General features: G+C 44.3%; 1 protein-coding gene and 1 long non-coding RNA gene across 4 annotated transcripts in view; both read left to right on the top strand.

Annotated features, from left to right (window-relative positions):
* Positions 1 to 10,112: 10,112 nt before the first annotated feature.
* On the top strand, positions 10,113 to 11,560 carry LOC137161707 (uncharacterized). The gene is made up of 2 exons (XR_010922157.1): positions 10,113 to 11,144; positions 11,357 to 11,560. It is a non-coding gene; the product is annotated as an uncharacterized lncRNA (long non-coding RNA).
* A 4,376-nt stretch (positions 11,561 to 15,936) lies between these two features.
* Positions 15,937 to 23,199, top strand: part of DCAF1 (DDB1 and CUL4 associated factor 1) — an 82,972-nt gene continuing 75,709 nt past the window's right edge. For all 3 annotated transcript variants that reach the window (XM_067561153.1, XM_067561151.1, XM_067561152.1), the window contains exon 1: positions 15,937 to 16,091. The gene's annotated coding sequence lies outside the window, so the exon portion shown is untranslated. The remainder of the gene's footprint in view (positions 16,092 to 23,199) is intronic.

Here is a 23,199-nt window from a genome sequence, read left to right as displayed (position 1 = left end):
TACAGCTTCTATTGTAAACTCTCAATACATTTCATATAACAAGGTAATTTTCTCTGTATTCTAGGGTCTATAGAGTGAGCCCATAAAGATAATCAGGTCAGGGTTTAGCCATCATTCTATCCTATGGGAATGCAAGGAAGATGTGATTTCAAATGTTACAATTTGGGTGTCTAAGCAATATCCATATCCATCAGATTGTGAACATGCTATGTATTCAAAGGGTGTGTACTTTCAGTCCTGTGAGCAATTTGAAAGCCAATAAGCTGAAAGCAAGCATTTATATGTGCCAGATATTTGAGCTTTCTCCTAAACATATACCTTGCATTACCCATAGAGAGTTCTAGCTGGAATCTCAGACCTGAAACACCTCTCTAACTCCACCTCCAGCTCTGAGGAAAATTTGGATGTGAATCCAAACACAGTGGGCAGGTGCATCTCTGGTTACCATCTATCCATGATGGTTGATATTTCATAATAGTCACTACTACTATTTACTTCACACAGTTGTTCAATATAATGAGTGAACCACTGTCTGAGGAGCCCCTTACATGGAGCTGAAAGGAGGTGTGCCAAAATATGAAGATTCCCAGAAAGTCAAGGCCTATGGAAAATGCCTTATTGTACTTGCTATTACAGATCTCGCAATGCACATGTTCATAGTCAAATAGAAGGATTTTTGCAATCGTTTGCTTTGCATCAGATCAGATTTCTGGAAATTCAGGTCCGCCTATCCTCTTTTTTTTGGGCTGTGCAGAGAAGTTTATGAAATATATTCTAGATATGAAAATTTGGTTGCCCACTAATATGATTATCAAGCACATAGTGAAAAAAATAGCCTATCACCTGCCCAATACAATAAACAGAAGAGGCAGCAAAAGAGAGTTAGGAGTGAGCGAATGTGTGTGTGTGTCCTGATACACAGAGTGTCCTAAGGCATTAATAGAACTCGTCTGATGGCAGCACTTGTGACCTCATAAGGGTAGCTGACATGTTATGAATCATAGAAGGTTAGGGTTGGAAGGGACCTCAGGAAGTCATCTAGTGCAAACCCCTGCTCAAAGCAGGGCCGACCCCAACTAAATTATCCCAGCCAGGGCTTTGTCAAGCCGCACCTTAAAAACCTCTAAGGATGGAGATTCCACCAACTCCCTAGATAACCCATTCCAGTGCTTCACTACCCTCCTAGTGAAAAAGTTTGTTCTAATATCCAACCTAGACCTCCCCCATTGCAACTTGAGACCATTGCTCCTAGTTCTGCCACCTACTACTACTGAAAACAGCCTAGTTCCATCCTCCCTGGAACCCCCTTTCAGGTAGTTAAAGGCTGCTATCAAATCCCACCTCATTCTTCTCTTCTGCAGGCTAAACAAGCCCAGTTCCCTCAGCCTCTCCTCATAAGTCATGTGCTCCAGCCCCCTAATCATTTTTGTTGCCTTCTGCTGGACTCTTTCCAATTTATCCACATTCTTTCTGTAGTGGGGGGCCCCAAACTGGACACAGTACTCCAAATGAGGCCTCACCAGTGGTGAATAGAGGGGAATAATCACTTCCCTCGATCTACTGGCAATGCTCCTACTAATGCAGCCCAATATGCCATTACCCTTCTTGGCATTAAGATCACACTGTTGACTCATATCCAGCTTCTTGTCCACTGTAACCCCCAGATCCTTTTCTGCAGAACTGCTGCCTAGCCAGTCAGTCCCCAGTCTGTAGCAGACTTCTGTATGAAGTCCTGCAGTAATCATGTATATTTTGGTCAGTAGCTGTTATCTTGGGCTGAGGTCCTCTTACGTTTCACAAGCTCAGCTAGGTTGGGTTGACTAGTGCTTGGATGAGAGACCTCTGTGAACACCCTATGTGCTGCAGAAAGTGTTGTTTGGACAGGGGTGATGGAACAAATTTTATAGTGAGGGTGCTGAGAGTCATTGAACCAAACTGTAAACCCTGTTAGATAATGAAAACCACTTCAAGCCAGGGGGTGCAGCACCCTTAGTTCCAGGACCTGTGGGTTTGGGGTATTCTTCCTTCTGAATTACTGCTGATCGAGGACACTAGCATAGCAGTAGGAAGAACTAGTGGTGGAGGTTATGCCTTTCAGGTTAAGATCCCATGGCATATTTCATGGTAGAAAAGATATTGAACGGGCTGTCCTGGGCAAATTCCAGCTCAGATGATTGCATTCTGTCTCCCTACATTCCATCTTCAGCTTCAACTTGTTCTTTATTTCCTGTCCTAAATTGTTACACACAATTGCTGTTTGCTGCTGAACAGCTTCAATGTTTCATCCCAGGTGTGGCTGATTTCAGTGCGGAATGAAGAAGTCATACCTCTTATCCCTTATTGCAGCAAATACCTCAACCAAGTATTGTAAGACATAGTACTGCACAGTGCTTTGAGACCCAAAGATGAAAAGTGCTATGTAAGAGCTAGATATTATTAATAATTACTTTAAGTACCTATATATGAAAAAGTCTATGAATTAAGGCCTCTTCAGCCTTAATTTCTCTTTATCTTTCAGTGTCATTGTTAGGTACAATTTATGTTACCATTTAAGGGAAACCTCACACAAGTGAAGTGTTCTTGGAGCTATTCATGATTCAAAAATTAAGTTGTTTATGTGCATTCACAGCACCTGTAATCACGATGGCCTATTTTAATCAGTCTGTTCGTTGTCTTCACATACGTCAAAACTGCCACCTACAGACAATTGACCCATTTAAGAAGAAGCCATGGGGAACAGAAATTATGTCTAAGGGCAAATACACAATCATTATTGATGCTTGACTAATAGCTCTTGAGAAGAAAGCTATGAGAACTCCTTCCTCCTAAAAAGACATAGTCAACCTAAAAACCACACAACTACTTCAATTTTTTGTTAAGATTCTGTTACAAGTAATCCCTAAGATCATTGTGACTTGAAGAAATTAGACAGAATGTGTTTTGTTCATAGTTTCTTTACTTTGGGGCATTTGAGCACACTTTGTGTATTGTCTTTCATTGTTTCCACCCGAGTAGTCAGTTTTCCTTGCTGGTTGTGGGGGTCTTTCACATGCTACCAGAGCAGAGAAAGATCATTTACAAAATGCAGGAAAATATGATTGTTAAACCACAAAAATTGACAGGGGGCTTTCGGGTAGGTGGAGTATCTAAATGAACTTTTAATTCACTTCTAGTAACAGAAATAGTGCAAACTGATGAGGATAAAAGCACATTTTGTTACTCCTCTTGACCTGAGTGGTTAGCCAAATTCAGGGTGCTTCAGTGAGGAGGAGACATTGATGATAGAGCCAGATATTTTCTTTGATGCAGTTTTCTTTATTTACAAAGATTATACACTAAGTCCTGTTTCCATGAACATAGCAGGAATCAAACAGCAGGGAACAAATCCTTTGCTCACAGTTCAAAGCCTCCCTTTCTGCCCTGTGCCCAAAAAGCACTCTCTCTCAGCTTTATCTCAGGTCACATTACCACCTGTCCCTCTCCCCCTGGAGATTGTTCCACCAGTCAAAGCCCTAACCCTGGAATTTGCTATCAGAGCCCTGGGAAACCCCTTCCCTTAAGCCGGATGGTTCATTTTTTACTTGAGCTTTTCCTTGTGCATGTATTTTGGCTGCTCTGGTTATTGTAGTTAAGGACCGAAACACTTGTTTTCATTAATACTGAATGAAAGGCACTGGTTATGTTCACCCCATAACAAGGTTTAACCCAACCCAAAACAATTGCTATAATGCCCTTCTGTATGTACTTACCACCTCACTGTTTCTTTAGGTCTCTTTGGCATATTTTGTTATTGAGTTTCAACCCAAAATGTCTATCTTTGCATTTCTGTAATCTCAAACAATCTCAGAGCGCTTTACCACCTCATGTTATATGCCTAGATTATTGTATCCACTGTTGATATGTAGCTACCTGTAGGGTAAAACACAGCACTTATCTAACAGCATGGAGTACTAACAAACCGTTTGCAAGGAAGAGAAAAGAATACCATTTTCACTTGAAACTGCTGAGATAGTGTAGGGAGGCAGAATGTAATGATCTGAGCTGGAATTTGACCGAGACACCAGGGTAAATAGCCACTCTGCATTCAGATTGGCTGGATGGCCAGACACAGCCTTCCTCATGCCCCTACCCTACTCTCATCCCCTGCACAATCCTGAGTTGTCCTACCATGTTTATTTAGCTGAGCACTCACCCCGTTTGATCACGCAATGCATGAGCTATGCCATTTAATTAGCTTTGGATTTTCCTATGGTTTTACCGTTCCTGGTAAGCTGCATTTACTTTCGCTCAATAATTACTGGGTTGGCATTTTCTTAGCCACCAGTTTTTTGGCTGACAGTATGTCTACAAGGTTTAGTCTCTGCACAATATTTCATTAGCAGAGCCTAAAGTTGGGGGCACTCCCAATGTCTCTGTATCCATGTCCCTTTTTCAGAAGAACATTTCCAGCAGGTGCCAGAAGGATAATATTTCCGGTGATCTAGATGAGTTGACATCCACTACACACTATGGGGAAAAAATAGCAATTGGGTGAGCCTGGAGCCCATCCATCAGAAATTGTGAGCTATTCTGGTAGCTGACAGACCTTTCCCATTGCTGAATAAACTTTTTGCTGCTTGGTCTCCTGGATTTTCTCTTGAGCTCCGGCTGCTGTGCTAGCCTTTGGTTTAGCTATTTATAGATACATGAGGCATAATGGTGGAAAATGGCTCTGAACAGCAAGAAATTCACGTGTGCATCAGGGAGTGCTCCCTCCTTTAATCTCTGGATGGCTCTCTGGTGACTTCTTAATTGTTTATAGTGCCGTATAGGATGGTTTTGCCAAGCTATATTTGGACCTTGTTTCTTGGAAGGTGTTTCGACCTCTGTGAGAAACTGATTCAGAACTAATCTGCCAATGTTACGTAAATTAACCCCTGGAATAGTTTACCAAGAGTAGTGGTGGATTCTCCATCATTGGCCATTATTAAATCTAGACTGAATGTTTTTCTTAAAGATCTGCTTGCTCTAGGAATTATTTTGGGGCAGTTCTCTGGCCTGTTTTATGTAGGACGTCAGACTAGATGATCACAATGGTCCCTTCTGGCCTTGGAATCTGTGAATAAATGGCATTTCAGAAATGAGCAAAAATAGATTAAGCAGCCCTCTGGCACCCTCTAATTTGAAGACTCTCACTGTATTGAGGCACCAAAGTAGTATAAATGACCTTCCTGATATTGCATGTGGTTTTGACCTACCTGATGTTCCATGTGGTTTTTTTGAGGTGGGTGGGGGGCTGAAGCAAGTGGTCAAGAAGATGTTCTAAACAGTTCTGCGCAATATCCAAATAGCGTTCATTCCTTCAATACACAGCATTCTGAAGGCCTCTGTTTCTCCAGTTCTCTTGGCTGTTGTCATTAACAAGGTGAACAATTATCTTTGTACACAAGTACACAGGGAAAAGAGTGTCTTCGCTGAGGACCCAGGAGCTCTGAGGAATGGACTATCCCTATAACCAGTTCATTAAATTTAATGGCTAAAAGATTCACTAGGAGGCTGGAGCAGTAAATGAGAAGGAGAGAAGCAGTGGAGGAGACAGTGCCCACAAAAAAGTTTTGAAACCCAGCTACAAATCTAGACTCTCTTAAATGTCACTGTTCAGACAATGTGTTCCAATTCAATCCCATTAGCAAGAGGGTGGGGCTTGAACTGTGAACAATGAGCAAAACCCAGATCCAGGATTCAGATACAGCATTATGGCTTAGGACCATCTCTAAAGGGAAAAAAAAGTATATGGGTGTCATTGGCATCAGCTTGGATTTGTCTTAAGAAAGGGCATTCACTTGAATCCTTAATTGTTATTCTCCCACTCAATAACCCCAGACCCCACCACTGCCAGAGAGAAGCAGATTATATTGATTATTTGCTTCTTAAAGCAGAATGGTTCAATAGATTAAATTACTTAACCACTTTCCTATTAACTTCTACATTGTAAACTCAGGCACATGATCATCCAAATGCTCAGATAGATGAAGTATAAATGCACTTGGCATCTGAACTGGAGTCTGAGTGGGGGTTTTAGCACCAGGAGATATTGGAGCAAAGTAGTTTGGACATTAGCCCTGGAGGTTATGAATTACATTCTCCTATGTTTCTAGACAGAGATCTAGAGAGGAGCTCCTCTCTCCAGCCTGGGCTAAGTTCTCAACGAACCCTTTGCTTGATGTAGCTGGCTGATAAATTGTGTGGCTGAATTGCTGCAAACCTGAGCACTGCCCGAGGTCCATATCCATCGGGTGTCAAGTCCTGCAGATCCTGTGTTTGTTTAGTGGAGTTGATATAACTGACCATGCTGCTACCCCGATGTTGTGTTGGATGAGCTGTTTCCAATTATCTACCAGAGAAGGTAAATTACCAATGATAGTTGAGTCCCATCTAAGATCTAAGTGTCTCCCTAAAGACTGATGCTGGTCTTGGTTAGTGCTGCCATGCCAGCTCAAACCCAGGAAAAATGCTGCTTTGGACAAGCTGCTACCCCTTTTCCTTTAATCCCCTTTTCTCTATATTCTCCTAATAAATAACATTATCTGAAATGACTTTGGCAGCAAGGCCCTTTCAGACATCTCCCTGCTACTGCTTCCCGTCAGTCTGTGCTGCTACAGAAGCTTCTCTCTGTGCTTCGCTCTGACTCTTCTGATGGGGGAAAATCACCCCAACACTATCTCAGTGCAGGAGTGACTCTTTTCCAGCTGCTTTCTTTTGCGCAGTCTCGCCACATGCTGCTCGTGAGCTGGTCCATCTCCCTTTGCCTTGTCTCCTGCTGCCTGTGATCTTACTGAACAGCCCTGTGAGATAGCATAGAAGATTGGACTTAATTTGCAGGGGGACTCTGGGGCCTTAAACTGCTCCCCCTGCACCAGCCAGGTCTTTTGGATGCAGAGTCCTTGAATTACCCAAACTTTTGTATGTGCTTCTTTTGTTTTGTCCCCATCCCACCCCACCCCACCCCATTTGTTTTGTGTGGCTATTCCTGGCTCTGTTAGAATATCAAAGGATTAATTGGCATATTTGTTACTCAGGTATTTTGGTTTGTTTCCTCATCTGTCACATATGGTCACCTGGTGTGCAGTAATTTTGTCCTATGTTATCTATCCAATCTAGTCTGTAAGTAATTTGTAGCAGGTAAGGTACATTATCTCCTGTTCAGCCATATAGAGGTGCTCTGATTCCCCCCCCCCCCCCCAACCTTTCCACTGAAGTCTCTGGCCAGTCAGAAGTGTGTGAAGGCAGGGAAGATACAATGACGACATCTTGGAAGCTGGCTTCACAGGCTTTTCGTGGCCAGAATCTGGTACATCAAGTAATATCCCTGGCACAGTACCTGAAAACCTAGCATTGTGCATGGGAAATTGGTACTGTTGGAAGGTCTACATGGCATGTAAACCCCCTTTGGGATGTAAGGGGCTGGCTGAGTGGTATCACTGACAGATATTGACTGTTATGGTATTGCCAACCAGCCTCCCATAACCACTCCATGCTGACAGGGAATGAGAGCAGACTGTGGTTTGCCATTGCAGTATATACTCTACACATCCACATGGCAATCAAGAATACCTTGCATACACAAAGACAGGTCAAGCTCTCAATGTTTCTCTGCCCGAGGACTGAGCTATGAGTAGGACTGGGCTAGAGGCAGAGTGACCTCTACTGGGCAATTAAAAGAAAATCCTCTGCATTTCCGCAAGGGCAATCCCTCAGACTTCCTAGCGAAAACACCAATTTGTGCAGTCACTCTGTGGCACCAAAAATCTACAAAATTAAGCCCTTTAGGTTGCAAGCATGGGATCAGTGTTTAGTCTACATGTTCAGCTCTGGATAGCCTATCCCTCCTTCAAATGCTAGCAGCTAATCAACACGGGTGATGCACAGTGTAGCAGACATTTAACATATGTGTGTGCTGGTAAGAGATTGAACTTTATTATCTGGTCCCTCTTGCCTGACATGGGGTCACACAGCAGGGGTCAGTATCCGCAAACTCAAAAGCTGTTCTATCTTCCCTTAAAAAAATAAAATGCAAATCAAATCATATTAGCCAAAAATGGCATCTCCTGGCTATAGTATTCAGTTAATAAAGCCCTGTGGAAGGGTAGACTCCCCACTAGAGCACCTTCTCCAAGCTAGGCATGGCATGGCAGGCTGACCTCCCCAGTGGCCCCTGCTGACAGTTGCTCCAGATCTACAGTGATCCACAGCTTGTAGCTCAGCCCTCTGGCCCAGTCATGTTTATTCCTACCTCTTCTGTGGCACTTCAGAAGTAAGCCCACATAAAATTATACTCAGAGTTCTAGTCTTTTCAACCACTCCTCTCAGGGGTCAAGACACACAGTTCCTCCCCTGGGATCTTCAAGCTAGACCATTCAAAAAAAATAACAAATCCCACTACTTAACCTCATAGGTAGGTTCCCCACAGCAAGAACCCCTCATCTCTTGCCATTTTAGTACTCCATCCTTCACAGCTCTTTTTTTTTTTTTAAATCCTCTTTTGGGCCCCCTGCAGTGAGACTCTCCCTCTCCTGATCCCATAAGATTTGACTTTTAATTGTCTATACCCTGGGGTTTTCCCAACCTTCAGTAGCCTTCCCTGACACCCTCTGCTTCCTGGGCTCTTTCTCCCACACCCTCCTTCCTCAAAGTTTCTTGCTGGGGCTCAGAAAAACTCTTTCTTGCTCCTATTTCAGAACACAGGCCTTCCCCCATTCTGGTTCCAAATTTCCCAGGCATCTCTCAGCTTTCCAGCCACTCAAAAGAGAAAACATCCAGCTACCTCTCAGCTGGTTTCTTCCTTGATATTTCTTCTACAGCCTTCTGCTTCTTCCTTTATGAAGGTCCAACCCCTCCCCAGTTGGATTTGATCTCCAGTTATGCCTAACACTCCCTCCATGTGACACCCACTGGTGTAATTGGGATCAGGCTCCTATTAACCCTGGGTTAACCAATGTGGGATTTATACACCACATCACAGCACACAAATGGAGATGTCTACGTTGGAGTTTTAGGTTAAGAGACCGGAACCTTCCCGAGAGATTAAAGGATTATTCTGCCTCTTATTGGACATCTGTCAATAATTAATCTCTCTGAACCTCAATGGCTTTCTGATGACATGATCACTTCTTGTTCTTAAAACAGTCCCTTCTGCATGGCCTGTTCAGTGACTAAAGTCAGTCTACTGCCTGGAGCCTGTGTTTGCTGCTCTTCATGTTCGTCAGTGACTATGACTTGGCAAGAAAAGTGTTTCTGTTAGAACATGAGCCCTGTCAATAGTATTCCGGATGTTCTCAGGAAACAGAGCCAGTGTCTTCCTGGATTCCTGGATTCTTTAGATTTCTTCGGTTCCTCTTGTTCCTTCAGTCTTTGGCTCAAGAAACTTCTTAGATGCTGGTACTAAGGTTTTTGTCCTCTTGTCCATAAGTCTCTGAACTGGTAATCCTAATAAAGTATTGTGAGGTGTAGTGTAACAATGCTAAATATGGATCTCTGGAATCCACCCTGGTAGCTCTTTTAAATCAAACGCTTTGACTTTTTTTGGCTATCCTATGTGACTGTGCATAGTAAGGGCTTGCTTGACAGGATGTGTTTTGAACTGATATATCAAAGAGAATTAATTCAAGTAGGTCTGCAACAGCCTTGAACCAAAGACGGTCAGGAATCTCATGGCATTTCACCAGTTCTTTTTGCATTCTGTATCCTGCCACAATTGAAGATTTCATACTTGGATACCGTATTTTTGATGGCAGCATACATGCCTATCCAGAGTCTGACTGTGATAGGGGCTTATACGTCCAAGGAGAAAGGAAAGGGTTAATTCAGACACTGGGAAGCAGAAAGTGCTTCAGCTGGAGTTGATGACAATGCCTATAAAGGATATCCCCTCAGAAGGGAGACTGGCTGACAGAAAAATAGGAACACTGAACTGAACTGACAAGGGCTGTTTAGCGCTCTTTACCAACTAGCAGGCGAATAGGGTTTCCATCAGGGATTGGATAAAGCAAGCTGGCTTCTTGTTACAATTTTAGCTTGGAATGAAGTAAAACAAAAGGAAATTTATAATAACTGGAGCTGGGTTCACTCAGAATGGGCTGATTCAGCTTCTTAAATGAATAGTATTGCTGGAGTGAACATCGGTCTGGATCAGGACTCTCTCAACTCACTGGTATGAAAAATGGGTCTGTCTGGCAATGAGCCCCCTTTGAAATTTTACCATAAAGATGAAACTTGAGGCCTGGTATAACTCCTGGCCAGGAACAAACTGGTGCCTAGGAAAGACCAGAATAGATGTAAACTGCCATATCACCAGGTATGGATACAAGCTGCCATTGTGCAGCAGAAGTGGCAGGTATAATAGAACTAGCAGGAGGTACAACTGCCAGCAATAGCTAGTCCTGTTGATGAACCTGGCCTCCTTATGCGATTCAGCATCAAGCAGAGTGACTATACAACAAGCCTTCTGTTAACTAAGACGAGCCCAGTTGATGACTCAGATGCCTTCCTAGAGACTTGTGAATGAGTGGCCACAGGCACTTGTAGGTCCTTGAGTCTGTGGATATCTGGCTTGCCCCAGCCCTGTCTGAACTCCAAGCCAACTTAGTGGGCCTTGGATAGACATGTGGCAATTGGACTCACAGCAAGCGAGAGCTGTCCTTCTTCCACTCAACCTCTTCCATGTTGGGGGACACCCCTCCCATTGGATTTTCCATGCCATCATTTGCCTTCTGTTTTGCAATATGGAACGAGCTGGGTGATTGCAATCCTTAATGTGCCTATTTGTGATACTTACATTCCTACACTCCTCTCCCAGGTTGAAAAGCTATGATACAGAAATCTGAGACTTCAGTACCAGTTCCGGGAGGAGAGAGACCAGGCTGGGAGAAGGCCCAAAGCCATAGCTATCAACTGTATGATCTGGGCTAGAGATGGCTAAAGCCTGAATCAGTCTGCCCCTCAGATGACTGAGCTGATAGTTTGAAGCATTCAATGCAAATGTTGCCTCTTGGAGTAAAAGAATGGGTGTTCCAGCATCAAGTTGAGACTCAGCCACTACATTCCTCTGAAGTGGAGCTGTCAGTGGAGAGGTGGTAGCTCACCTAGGCTGTAATCTCTAGCCTGAGGTAAAACTGAAGGGACAAGTTACAGAGAGCGAGAACCCCTCCTCTCTGTCTCCAGAGGAAATAAAATGTTCCAATACCTTTCAGGTTACACAAAGCAAGCTTCTTGCTATGCAATGATGAGGCCGAGGCTGGGTAGGAAGCAATCTTACCCCCTTGGCATCTCTGGAAGGAGATGGGGAGGCACTGGAAAATAACTTGTATTTCCATTGCAGGAAAGAGAGGTGCCGTCTGCTAGAGAGGATGTCCTCAAGTGGAAGGGAAGTATCACTTTGAGAGAGGGATCACAGAGCAGTCCTAGATGAGGCTTTCTCTCCCACTCATCCTCGGTTTGACTGTAGTGCAAGCCAAAGAATCTAAGCACGGTTGGACTTGGCCTCCAGCTAGACTGTTGTGAAAAGGGACTTAATCCCATTGGACCTAAACCCCTCAAGAATTGAATCCCATCTACTGGGGTACTTACGGGAATGTGGAAAAACCATCCCTTTCTGAAAGTCTGTCGGTAGGTTAAGGTGACCACATGACAACCATAATCCTGGACAAGAAAATGACATATGCTGTCACATTACAGGTTCAGTGGGTCCACTCTCAAAGATTACTGAAGGAAGTGGCAGAGGATCAAGAGGATATACAAGAAGATCATCATAAAACCTCCCTGATATCACTTCCTCTTGCAAGATGAAGAGCTCTTCTCAGCAGAGGTTTGGCCCCACAAAACTAGCAAGGTTTACTTGGTCAGGAGGGAGGTGGACTTGTGTAGAGAAAATGGGGATTTGTTTAGTTACTAAGCAGAAAAACAGTGGGAACAAAGCTGGGACTGATGATGGGATAGATCACATGATAATTGCCCTCTTCTGTTCATTCCCTCTGAAACATCTGGCACCACCCACTGTCAGAAGGCAGGATACTGGGCTAGATGGGCCATTGGTCTGACCCAGTATGGCCATTCTTATGTTCTTAACAATAACAAACCCCCAAAGGAAGAATCAACTTCCATGCCTTAAATCCCTGAGGCTGCAGTACAGAGGTAAACCTCAAATAGTCTGGGGAGGTTGGTGGGTTTATCCAACAGCGGCTCTAGAAGAGAGGAAGGAAGATTCCTTCTTTGACCCCTTTGAGTGGGGCATAGCTATTGCAGAAGCTGAGTCTTATTTTGCTTTCTTCATTTTGTACTAAGAACAATTTCTTATACAGTATGATGAAAGGAACAGCACAAGGCCCAGGAATGCTTAATCTCCCCTGTAAACATAAAACACTGAATTAGAGCCCTCCTCCAAGGAGAAGGGAGAATCCAGGTGGAAGAGTACCTCTTCCCAGAACAGAAGAAACTGGTTCTGGACTTGGTAGTTGAATCATGCTATGGCCTGTCTGATGCAATTGACACAGACCAAGCGGATCTGACATGGACCCAGAACTAGGTGGAATGACAAGGGAAACACACCAGTACCTTCCTTGAAAGATGCAGTAGTGAAAAATAACTAGGCAGCTGATGAATATGGATTTAACTGAGGAACAACACTGCAAAGCCCAGGCCCCGGCTATACTGGTCTGGAAGCAGAATTGCATAGATCCACCTATCATTTGACCTTAGATTTGTGTACTTCCTAACTTTAATGCCTATGCCATGCCATGGACAAACTCGAAAGAGCAACTGAGACAGGCCTGCTTCCCAGCCACCCTGGGCCTGATGGAAAAGTGTTGGCAAATCCTGCTCACTAAATTGTCACAGGAGACCCACTTTTATCACCCCTTTTGGCCTCTTTCAATTTAGAACTTGTGTTTCTTGGTTTCCATGGTCTTTCAGAAGCTGATGGACAAAATGATGAGACCCCATCTTAACACTGTCATGACGTAATTAAATGATCTAATCTATAGCATAGATTGGAAGTTGCAACTATGGTTCTTGAGTCAGTGAGGATGGGTGTGTCTGACAAATGCATTATAGGGAAGAACTAAATGTTGTACACGGGGCTTTCAGAGGGGAAGATGAAACATCCCTGTGCACTTTCCTAATGATTGAGATCAGATGAGATGCTACCTTTGACATGTCTAGAGTTGGAATTTGGGGACTAGAGGCAGGTCCTTCTGGCTTGGAACTCTCTTTCCTTCCTGGAAACTGCATGGTTCTGCTGTCTCAAGCTTTGCTTCATGGTAAATTAGCTATGAGGAAGCGTTTTCTTTTACAGCGCTGCAGATGTTGACATCTATTCTGATAGTAGGGAGGATTGTTGACTAACTGCTGTGTGTATATCTAGAGCTACTCTGTGTACAACCTAAATGTCCTAGATGGAAGAGGGGGCACACTAACCATTTATAGTGCTGTAAAAGTTCACAAAACGCTACAAAATGCGGAATAAGTCACTAGCTCTGCCATGCAGAGTGTACAATCTAACAGACAACACAAAATGGAGCATGGGGGAAGGGGAGCATGGGAGGTGGGGGAATAGTTCAGTTACAGAGGTGGACAGGTGAGAAGGCCAAGTAAATATGTATTAGTTGTTGAGGTAACCTATCTTCTTCAAAGATGTGAAGACAGAATCTTTACATTTCTGTCTTTGACATAATGTTAATGAAAAGTGGGCGGAGTTTGAAGTAGTTATGTAGATGAATGAAACAGAGACATACTAGAGTTAAACTGAAAAACACTCTGTGAAAAACTATTGGATGTTCCAGAGAGTCATCTCCCCTATCTTGTAGGGTGGATGTCCAAAAGAACAGACCACTGCCTAGATGATAGCTCAGCACCTCTACACTACAGCATGTTTCATTAATGAATCAAGTGCCTCAATCCCCTTGGAAGTGGAGGTTATTTCCCATTTTACAGATAAGAAAGAGAAGGGATGGAAAAGTGAAGTGACCTGCTAATAGTCACAAGTGTGTCATTGGCAAAGCTGGAACAGAACCAGCATCCTGATTCCATCCCCTGCTCTAAACACTAGATCATGTTTCCTCCCTGCGGTTAAAGTAACCGTGCCCAAGCAATGTGTGCATGGACAGAGTCAGAACTGGGGTGGATTAGTCTTCCGAAATCTAATCGCTTTCTATCTAAATGGCTTGCTTGGGGTTCAGTTCCTTCTTGTTCCCTGCCCAGTGGAAAGCTGTCCTGTTGCCAAAGCAAGCTGCTGTTAATGGTTGAAATTAGCTGGGGCTGGGAACAGAGCCAAGGCCAAATTGAACAGTATTCATCTGTGTCGTATTTCATGGTTGTGGACCAAAATTGGAAGGGAAAGAAATTATTGTGTTGAATAAAAAAGAACACAAAAACAAACACATGCTGTGAGCTAAGGAACAGGTGAGGCTGATATTGTGAAATGGTGACAATGAGAGATTATTTTGGTATCTGCATGATGTACCAAGCAATGGATGGCTAAAGTACTGGACCCATCGTCCTTACCCCAGATTCCTGGACAGCACTTTGGAACAACCAGAGAGTCTGTCCCAGAGAATCCATCCTAAGCTTTATGGTAAATACAATGTGTGATGGGAGTTTATTGAGCTGTGTGGATATCCATGTAGTACAATATGAGCACATAGTTTGTGTGTGTAACTTTTGAGAGACTTAGGAGCATGACCCTATGCTGCAGCACTATATGTGATCAAAGGGGTTTCTACTATCTTGGAAAGAATATACATGCTGCCCTGTTGGCTACTGCCTCTGTACCATCCTACAAAATCGTTGTAATCTCCCAAAAAACTTGTACATCATGGCTTACACCTGGCTACATCTATAAGCATGATGTTAGGCTATTAACATGCAGTCCCTTAGATGGTAACTGCAGGGCCAGTAAAATTTGAAAAGAAAATCAAGGAAAAACAAATTCTTATTTTATGTTCCTTTTATTTTCATGCAGGGAATTCTCAAACAGCAGTTGAGGTATTTACTTGAAAAACTGGCTTGTGCCCCCAAAAAGCTGTGGTGGCACTTGGCAGGGGAAGGAGCTGGCTGTTCTTCCGCAGGGAATGCCCAACCAAAGCCCTGTTGGTAACTTTCCAGGAATGGAGGCTACACTTGATTTACATAAAATGGAGCAGTTCCCAGCTGCTCTTGTCTCTAATAGAGGTGCAGTCTGTGGCCACTACAGGTCTTGGCATGCAGTGCTCCATTTTCAGTTGAGTGACCTCTAGTTTAAAAAAAGATACCAATCCCACTCAGCTGCTGTACTGGTTGTAGAACCCCTTCTGGCCATTGGGCTGTACATAGCTCTCCTTTGCTTTTTGAGGAGGATGGAGGGGGAAGGGAAGAGTGTTGATGGGATAGGGGTTGTGTGCAGGTTGGCAGCGGGGAGGCTGTTCCATGGCTTGTGTCACTGAAGGGAGGGCAGGCATTTGTCAGTGCATGCATGGTGTCTTTTAGCTCTCCTGCCCTGGCTTGGTTGGAATCCCGCCTCACCCCTTCCCCTGCTGTCTGCAACCTGCCTAGCCTCTGTGCGGGGGCGCAGTTTTGCAAGGGCTGGACCTTGCCTCGTGGATGGATTCAAATGGGCACTGCGGTCAGAAGGCTGGGATGCCATTTAGGAAGGAGAAGGGGGCAGCGTGGGGCCCGTGTACATGATGGGCAGGGACCTGGGATGGGCACACCAGGAGGAGACCGCTGCCATATTCGTTTGGAGCTGGGGCAGCTCGAGCTCGTGTCCCCCGACTTTGAAATGATGAACCCGACGGATGGAACCGCCTGCAACAGGGGGAGAACTACAACTCCCAGCCTCCCCTGGGTTCCCCCGCCTCTCAGCAGAGACGCATGCGCGCTGGAGTCATTTGTCCCCGAACTATGTTTCCCTAGAGGCTGTGCGCGAGCTTCTCCCCTTGCCTTCGCGCGCCGTGACGGCGCTGCTGCAGCGCGGTGACGCGCAAAGTGTGTGCCCGCCATAGCAATCGCCGCCGCCGCGGTGTGTGCGGGGCCGAGCGCAGGGGCCGGGTGCAGCGGCGGGGACCCAACGGGGCATCGGGCAGGTACCGCGGGGAGCGGGCACGGCCCCCGGGCAGAGCGCGGCGGCCTCAGAGGCCACTCACCCGCCACCCGCCGCCGGCGGGGAGATTCACCTCAGCCACCGGCCGGGGGGGCTCGGTTCGGCTTCCCCTTCCACCCTCGCACGGGGCCCCCCCCCTCAGTCCCTTCCGCTGTCGAGGGGGGCTTCCCCCATTCCCCCCACCGCCGGGGCGGGACTTTCCACAGGCACGCGGTGGGTGTGTGGGGGTGGGGACTGACTTCGCCTCAGCAGCAGGGTCACGCCCCCTCCCCCGGCCAGGTGGGGGATTCCCCTCCCCCAATCGTAGGGGGCTATTGCCTCCCCCGCCCCCCTCCGCACTGTCACCCACCCGCACGGAGTGGACCAAGTGTCCCTCCCCTCGGTGGTCCCTACGTGGGGCGAGGGATGCTTCCCCTCAGCCCATTGCCAAGGTGATTCTCTGCCCAGCCAGTGCTAGTGGTTTCAGCTCCCTCATGTCCCCCTGGCATACAGCCCGTCCCGTCTGCTGGGAGGGAGGAAGGTGTTTCACCTCTCCCTGGATCTCCCCACCCCTTCCTCACTTGCTTTTATCGGGGGCATTGCCTTCCCCCGCGCACCTCCTGCTGCGGAGACCTTGCCTCTCACCCCTTCTTGTGCCTGTTAATGGGGTGTGTGGTTGTGCCCCACGTATCCCTCAGGCATTTACACTCACCTAACACTGCCCCTACCTGCTTTAGGTGTATGGGAGATTCACCTTCTCCCCGCTCTCTCTTCCACTCACCGTCTGATGGGTGTGTGGAACTGATCGAGCATTATGCCTTCTCTGTTTGCCGAAAGTGTAGTGTTCTGTAGTGGGCATCGGTGCATCTGAGCCACGGTCTGCATGGTTTTTGTACCAGTTTTAACTATTTTAGTTGAGTATGATTTTTGTACCAAAATACCGTAGTTAAATCAGTGCAATTACTAGCATGAACTCAGTTATATCAGTATAAAAGATTGTCTACTAGTTTAATCTATTCGCATTCCCATATGGGAATAAGCTGCACTGGTACAGTATAAGTGTATTCTACACTCTGTGTGTATTGCTTTAATTATACAGGTATAGTAAAAGCAGCATAACTTTTGGTTGTAGAGAAATCCTTAATGTTTCATTCTGGTTATGCATGTAGGGATTAATTTGGAAATCCATTGCCTGAGAAATGGGGCAGCAGAAATTGGAGCCGTACCTTTTCATTCCTCTGTTTTGTTTTGGTTTTTTTCTGGGTTTTAATAAAGTTTTGTCATGACTGGTTTATAGATATTTTGAGGTTTATTCTGGACAACTGAATGACTTAGTATTTTAGGTTGGCCTTACAAAATTCTACTTGTGTGGTTGAATACACTATTTTTTGACAGGCAAGTAAAATACTGATAGTTGTTTAAAAAAAAAAAATTATTTAATGTTTGCAGTTAAGTGCAGGTAAGTTTTGTTTGACAGGAGTTAAACTGGAAATTGGTGATTCTCTTCTAAATTCTGCCCACTTATCCCACCACAGTGTGATTTAATTCACAGTAAATTGTGCAGCTTCATAAGATTTTCTTTCCTTTCTTACATACTTTTGCCAGCAGTAAAACAGTTAGCTAGTGTTGACGTTTACTTCATCATCAGGCTTCAGTGTTAATCCCCTCTATATGAGTGAGATAGTTCACAGCTTTTGGAGCTGTTTCAGGCTCTTTGCAAGCTTAAGCAGATATAACTACATTTGTTTATCTTGCACTTGCTATTTGAAACTTCAGCCACACTTAGGGATTTACAATGGCATGCTGTACCGATACAGATACTAATAAGAGCACTTGTGTAGCTGCGTTATGCCGATGGGAGAGAACTCTCCCATTGACATAATAAAATCACCTAAATGAATGGTGGTAACTATGTCGGCAGGACAGCGTCTCCCACCAACATAGCACTGTACGCACAAGTGCTGAAGCTGGCAAAATGTGTTGCTCAAGGGGTGTTTTTTCACACCCCTGAGCGACAAAAGTTTTGCCAGTTGTAGACCAGTGTAGTGTAGTCCAGTAGTTTTCAAACTTTGTAAATGGAGCCCTTTCTGTGGACTTTTGTCTAACAATCGTGTCCCCCCTTCCCCTGAATCACACCCTCCCTTCCCCCTTCTGAAATGGGGGGGCCCTTTCAGAAAAAAACAGGTGGGTGCTTCCTGCACTGTAGGCCCTGTTTTTTTCCGGGAGGGGGGGCACGATTGTTAGGGGGGCGCTTCCCACGCTGTAGGCCCTAACAATAGCACCCCCCGAACCCACAGCACGGGAAGCAGAGAGCGTGGCAGCAGCAGCAGCAATGTGGGGAGCAGCAAGCAGCACCGGCAGCAGCATGGAAGCGGGGGCAGCAGCTGAGGCAACAGTGCAAGGGTAGCAGCAGCGGGAGCATGCCCGGCAGTGGCAGGGGGCTGCTGCTGCTGCAGAAAGTGGGCAATGGTGGCAGCTGCTTCCATCTTCAGGGAGCATGGAGCTGGACCAGCTCTGTTGTCTGCTCCATGCCCTCCCATGATCCATCTTGTGCCCGCCCCCCACTTTGAGAACCATTGGTGTAGACAAGGCCTTAATCATGTTTGAGAACATTTTTAAACATGATTGTCTAAACTAGGTTAGAATGCAATTGTTGTAATGTGGCATGACTCTATCCATGTTGGATGAACACAGATCTTGTTATAAGCCCATTTGTCTTTTTCAGAATTTAAACATTCATGGTTCTCCTACAGGTTCAATAAAAATGATTCTGTAAACTTTTTTATTTTAATTTATAACTTCTTTAAAATTTGTGTAACTATTTCTTCACTTCCCATTTTATAGTTTTCAGTTATCTAAAGCTTGCTTTGTACTTGTTTCCTGATGTTAGTAGAATTTCAGATTGGACAGAATTTTTTTTCTAAGGAGTTTCACACTTAAAATGCTTATCTATACGGAAAATGACCAGTTGAGTGCTTCATTATCATCCTTACTGTGAGAACAACACAAAACTGATAAAGAAATATCCTGAAATGTTCTTGCAGCCAGTGCCATTTCCAGTATATTGAAGTTCCACGAGTCAAAAAAGTTGAAATACTTTGACCAGACTATATGCTATCAGAGTTTGCAATAAAGAAATCAATGGAACTTGTGATCCCAAAGTCCTTCAGGTACATTTTGAAAATCCAAACTGGAAGTGCCTAAATATGGGTTTAGGAGCCTAGCTTTAGGCTTCTATATTTTGGCCTGTGTTCACAATAACTTTGTTAATGAATTGAAAGTCTAAATAGCTTTTTGTTGTTAAAACAAACTATTTTGTTTTGAGGTGACAGGTTTTTTTTTGCCACTAAGGCTGGTCTAAGATTAAAACTTAGGTTGACATAGCCATGGTGCTCAGGAGTGTGAAAAATCCACACCCCAGATTGCTGTAGCTATGCTGAGCCTACCTAACACCCTGTGTAGGTAGACTGCTTGGGTTGACATAGCTACTAACTCCACTCAGGGTGATGGAGTTCCTGCAGCAACAGAAAAACTCCTTTTGCAGTGGGCTGTATCTGCACTACAGGATTACACTGTTGCACCCATAGTGTAGACATGATTTAAGAGAGAAGTTTTTAATAAAAACCAGAAACAAATTTAAAAAACCCCTTAACCCTGGATGCATACACTTAACTTTAAACACTTTAAACGTCAATTCCTATTCAGGTTTGTGAAGTTACATGCCTATTTAAGTATGAGCAGAATCGGCCTTTGTTTTCAATATTTTAAATTTTGTGTATAGCATCTTAGTAAAATTCAAATAAAACCCTTATTTATCATTTAGTTCATTGTAAATTTTAATCTTTAGTTGCAATAGTACGAGTTTTCAAATTGGTTTCACAAAGCCTCAACCTGATTTAAATATTGATTTTTTTAAAAAAATGGTTTACATTAATGATTAAATCAGTCCACCCTGTTCTGCCAGTTCCTGGAAAGCAATTTAGGGTTGAATTTATCAACTGGCTTGTTCAAGGGAAAATATTAGAATTAGGGCTGCTCTAATAAGCATCCCCTCCTGCAGCTTTGGGGCACTTCCTGACCGTTACAATTCATACAGTTTATGATTTGCCCTTTCTCTTGAACTCTCCCCTTTGATTTAAAACTGAATACTTGAATGAGCTGACTATAGTTCTAGGAGGAATTGATTTGGTTACTGTGTCTAACACTGCTATGCATGTGGTGTAAAAATGTGTGTGCTGGTAATATTGCAGTTAATCCATTGGAATCCAAGTGTTGTGTAAATCTTTGTTCTTGCCTACACTTAAAATGCTACCATGTCACAACTGCACCACTGTAGCTTCAGTGTAGACACTGCCTACTTTGACTCTACATACACCTGTTGGTGTAGGTAATCCCCTTTCCTGAAAGGCCTTCCATTGACCTAGCACTGTCTACATGGGGATTTAGGTCAGTTTAACTGTGCCTGTTGGGAGTAAATTTTTCACACACCTGATAGATGTAGTTCTGTTGATTCTATGTTGATATAGTTTTGTTGATTCTACTGTAGACCAGGCCCAAGTCTTTTCTCTTTTCTGATGGATAGTACTTGTTCTGTATCCTGGGACCTAGAATGTATTTGTTTTTGTTATTACAACAATTTTAAAAAATGACTGCCACTGGATGCTTTGGATAAACAGTTAATTTTAAACTTGTGTGCGTGTATGCAGATTGAAAACATTTCATGACTATACTAAAGCATGGCTAATTCTGGCATTTAGGTTCTCATGTTTTGAACCAGGTAATTATACAACTTTCTAGAAAAAGTTGGGATTCTTGGCTTTTCACTAGATGTCTTGAGTTATATGGCAGTGCTGTATGTCTAGTAGGTTAGGGTGAAGATTGTATACTGTTACTATTTCCAGACTTGAGCTTTGCTCATCTGTTGCCAATATTTCCAGAGCAACCTTTTTGCTGTTCCAGCTGGGATGACTGTGGCTGACAGGGAAGGGCTCCAAAATGAAGTGTAAATTGCTCTTCAGAGTTATGGTGAATCAGTGACTAAGGGAGTTGGGAAGGCCTTGTGGGGCGGTCGCTTAAACCCTTTCTACACTTACCTCTGAGATTCGGCAGCAGTCGACGGGAGTTACGCAAGCTACGCAAAAAACTTGCGTAACTCTCATTGACTTCTCTGCTTCTCTTCTGCGCACCGTCTTCACTGCACTGACGGGAACCCTGTTCCCGTCAATGCAGCGCTACGCCACTTCTGAAGGTGGTCTTAGTATGTTGATTTCTGGATCGACTGAGCGGGTCTTCACTGACTGCTCAGTCGATCCAGAGAAATCGATCTGACGGCGGCAACTTTGCCGCCATCAGTGTAGCCTTAGCCTGAGTGCCTTTGTGTCCCTGGAGTACAACTGGGTTGGGAGTGGCTGAAAAAGATTGGATGCAATTACAAGCCCAGCACTTTACATTCCCAATAGCAAAACGATAGTTCTTCTGTGGAAATAATGGACTGAAATTCTTATTTGTAATGTGCAAAGACTTGAAAATGCATTCACAGTAGCTAGTGAGTTTCGTGGAAACAGCAGGGAAACAATCAGGAAAGACTGCATATTTACTAGATATCTGCCAAGGCCAGTAAGAGTTGTTTTAGAGGAGTGGGAACTGTCTTAACGTGGGATCCAGCATTAGGGGTAGTCTACACTTAAAACTTACAGCGGCACAGCTGTATCAGTACAGCTGTGTGGGCGTAAGAGCGCTTGTGTAGCCCCATTATGTCAGTGGGAGAGAGCTCTCCCACCGACATAATAAAACCACCTAAACGAGCGGCAGTTGCTATGTCGGTGGGAGAGCGTCTCCTGCTGACATAGCACTGTCCACACAAGCGCTTATGCTGGCAAAACGTATGTTGGTCGGGGTGTGTGTGTGTTTTTTGCACCCCTGAGCGACAAAAGTTTTGCTGGTTTAAGTGCTAGTATAGAGAAAGCCTTAGTGTCCTGGTGGGAAGTCCAGCCTGTCTTCTCTCCCCGGAGCCAAGAGCTGACTTTCCTAGAAAGGCCACTGTGCCAGGACTCTTTGAAGGGAAGGAAAATATCTTTTATATCTGCCTCTAGCTAGTATATATCTGTTAGACACAGTCCTGCTGTTCATCTAAATCTTCATGGGTTTGGACCAGATTTCTTTTTCTACTACAGGTTTCATTTTATGCAATCTTAAAAGATAGCTTTCCTCAAGTGATTTGCACATTTCATGTGTTGAATGAACGCTTAGCATAGTAGAAACAGGGTAAGAGGAGAATTCAGTACAGTCATTTGAAATATAGTATGTCCCCTTTTCTTTATGCTTGTTTGGGACATCCATTAGCAGATACTAACTCATGTACAATACCTAGCACAATGTAGGTGCTACAGTAATATATACAACAAATAATCTTTGATTGGGGATTTTGTAATTGCGAGTTTAATCTTCCATTGTCTTTGGGTCTGTGGTGTCCCTGTGGCCAGCTCTGCTGGTATAACTATGTTGCTTAGGGGTGTGAAAAATCCACATCCCTGAGCAATGTATTTATACCAGCCTAACCACTGATGTAGACAGGCTTATGTTGGTAGGAGAGCTTCTCCCGTCAACATAGCTACTGCCTCTCATAGAGGTGGATTAACTATGCTGCCGGGAAAGCTCTCCTTTCAGCATAGGAGCATCTTCACTTAAGCGCTACAGTGGCGCAGCTGGGTCACTGCAGCTGCACCAATGCAGTGTTTTAAGTCTAGACCTGCCCTGAGATTCTGGTCAGTTTCATGCATGATTAGGAGTTTTTCATTTGATTGTTGCCTTGTGTCTAATGAGCTAACTAGTCAAAATACATTAAACTCAGGAGGACCTATGAAAGAGGAGTCTGAGTAATAGAACTTTCTTCATTAACTCCTTGTTCACAAGAAAAGTTCCAAGCCAGTTGGAGGTGCCCGGTGGTCCATTGGATTTAAAATACTGACAGTTGATTTTATGAACTTCTAGCTAAAATGGTTTAGCTTTTAATATGGATTAAACTGTGGTTCTCTACATATTCTCCTCCTCAATTGACTTTCTGTAATGTATATTTGAGGAAGTGGAATGAGCACTGCATATGTATGTATTCT

The sequence above is a fragment of the Emydura macquarii genome, unplaced genomic scaffold, assembly GCF_026122565.2.
Source record: "Emydura macquarii macquarii isolate MOO-44397 ecotype Brisbane River unplaced genomic scaffold, CSIRO-AGI_Emac_v2 contig_2369, whole genome shotgun sequence".
Lineage (NCBI taxonomy): Eukaryota > Metazoa > Chordata > Testudines > Chelidae > Emydura > Emydura macquarii.
This window is presented reverse-complemented; position numbering and strand designations above follow the sequence as displayed.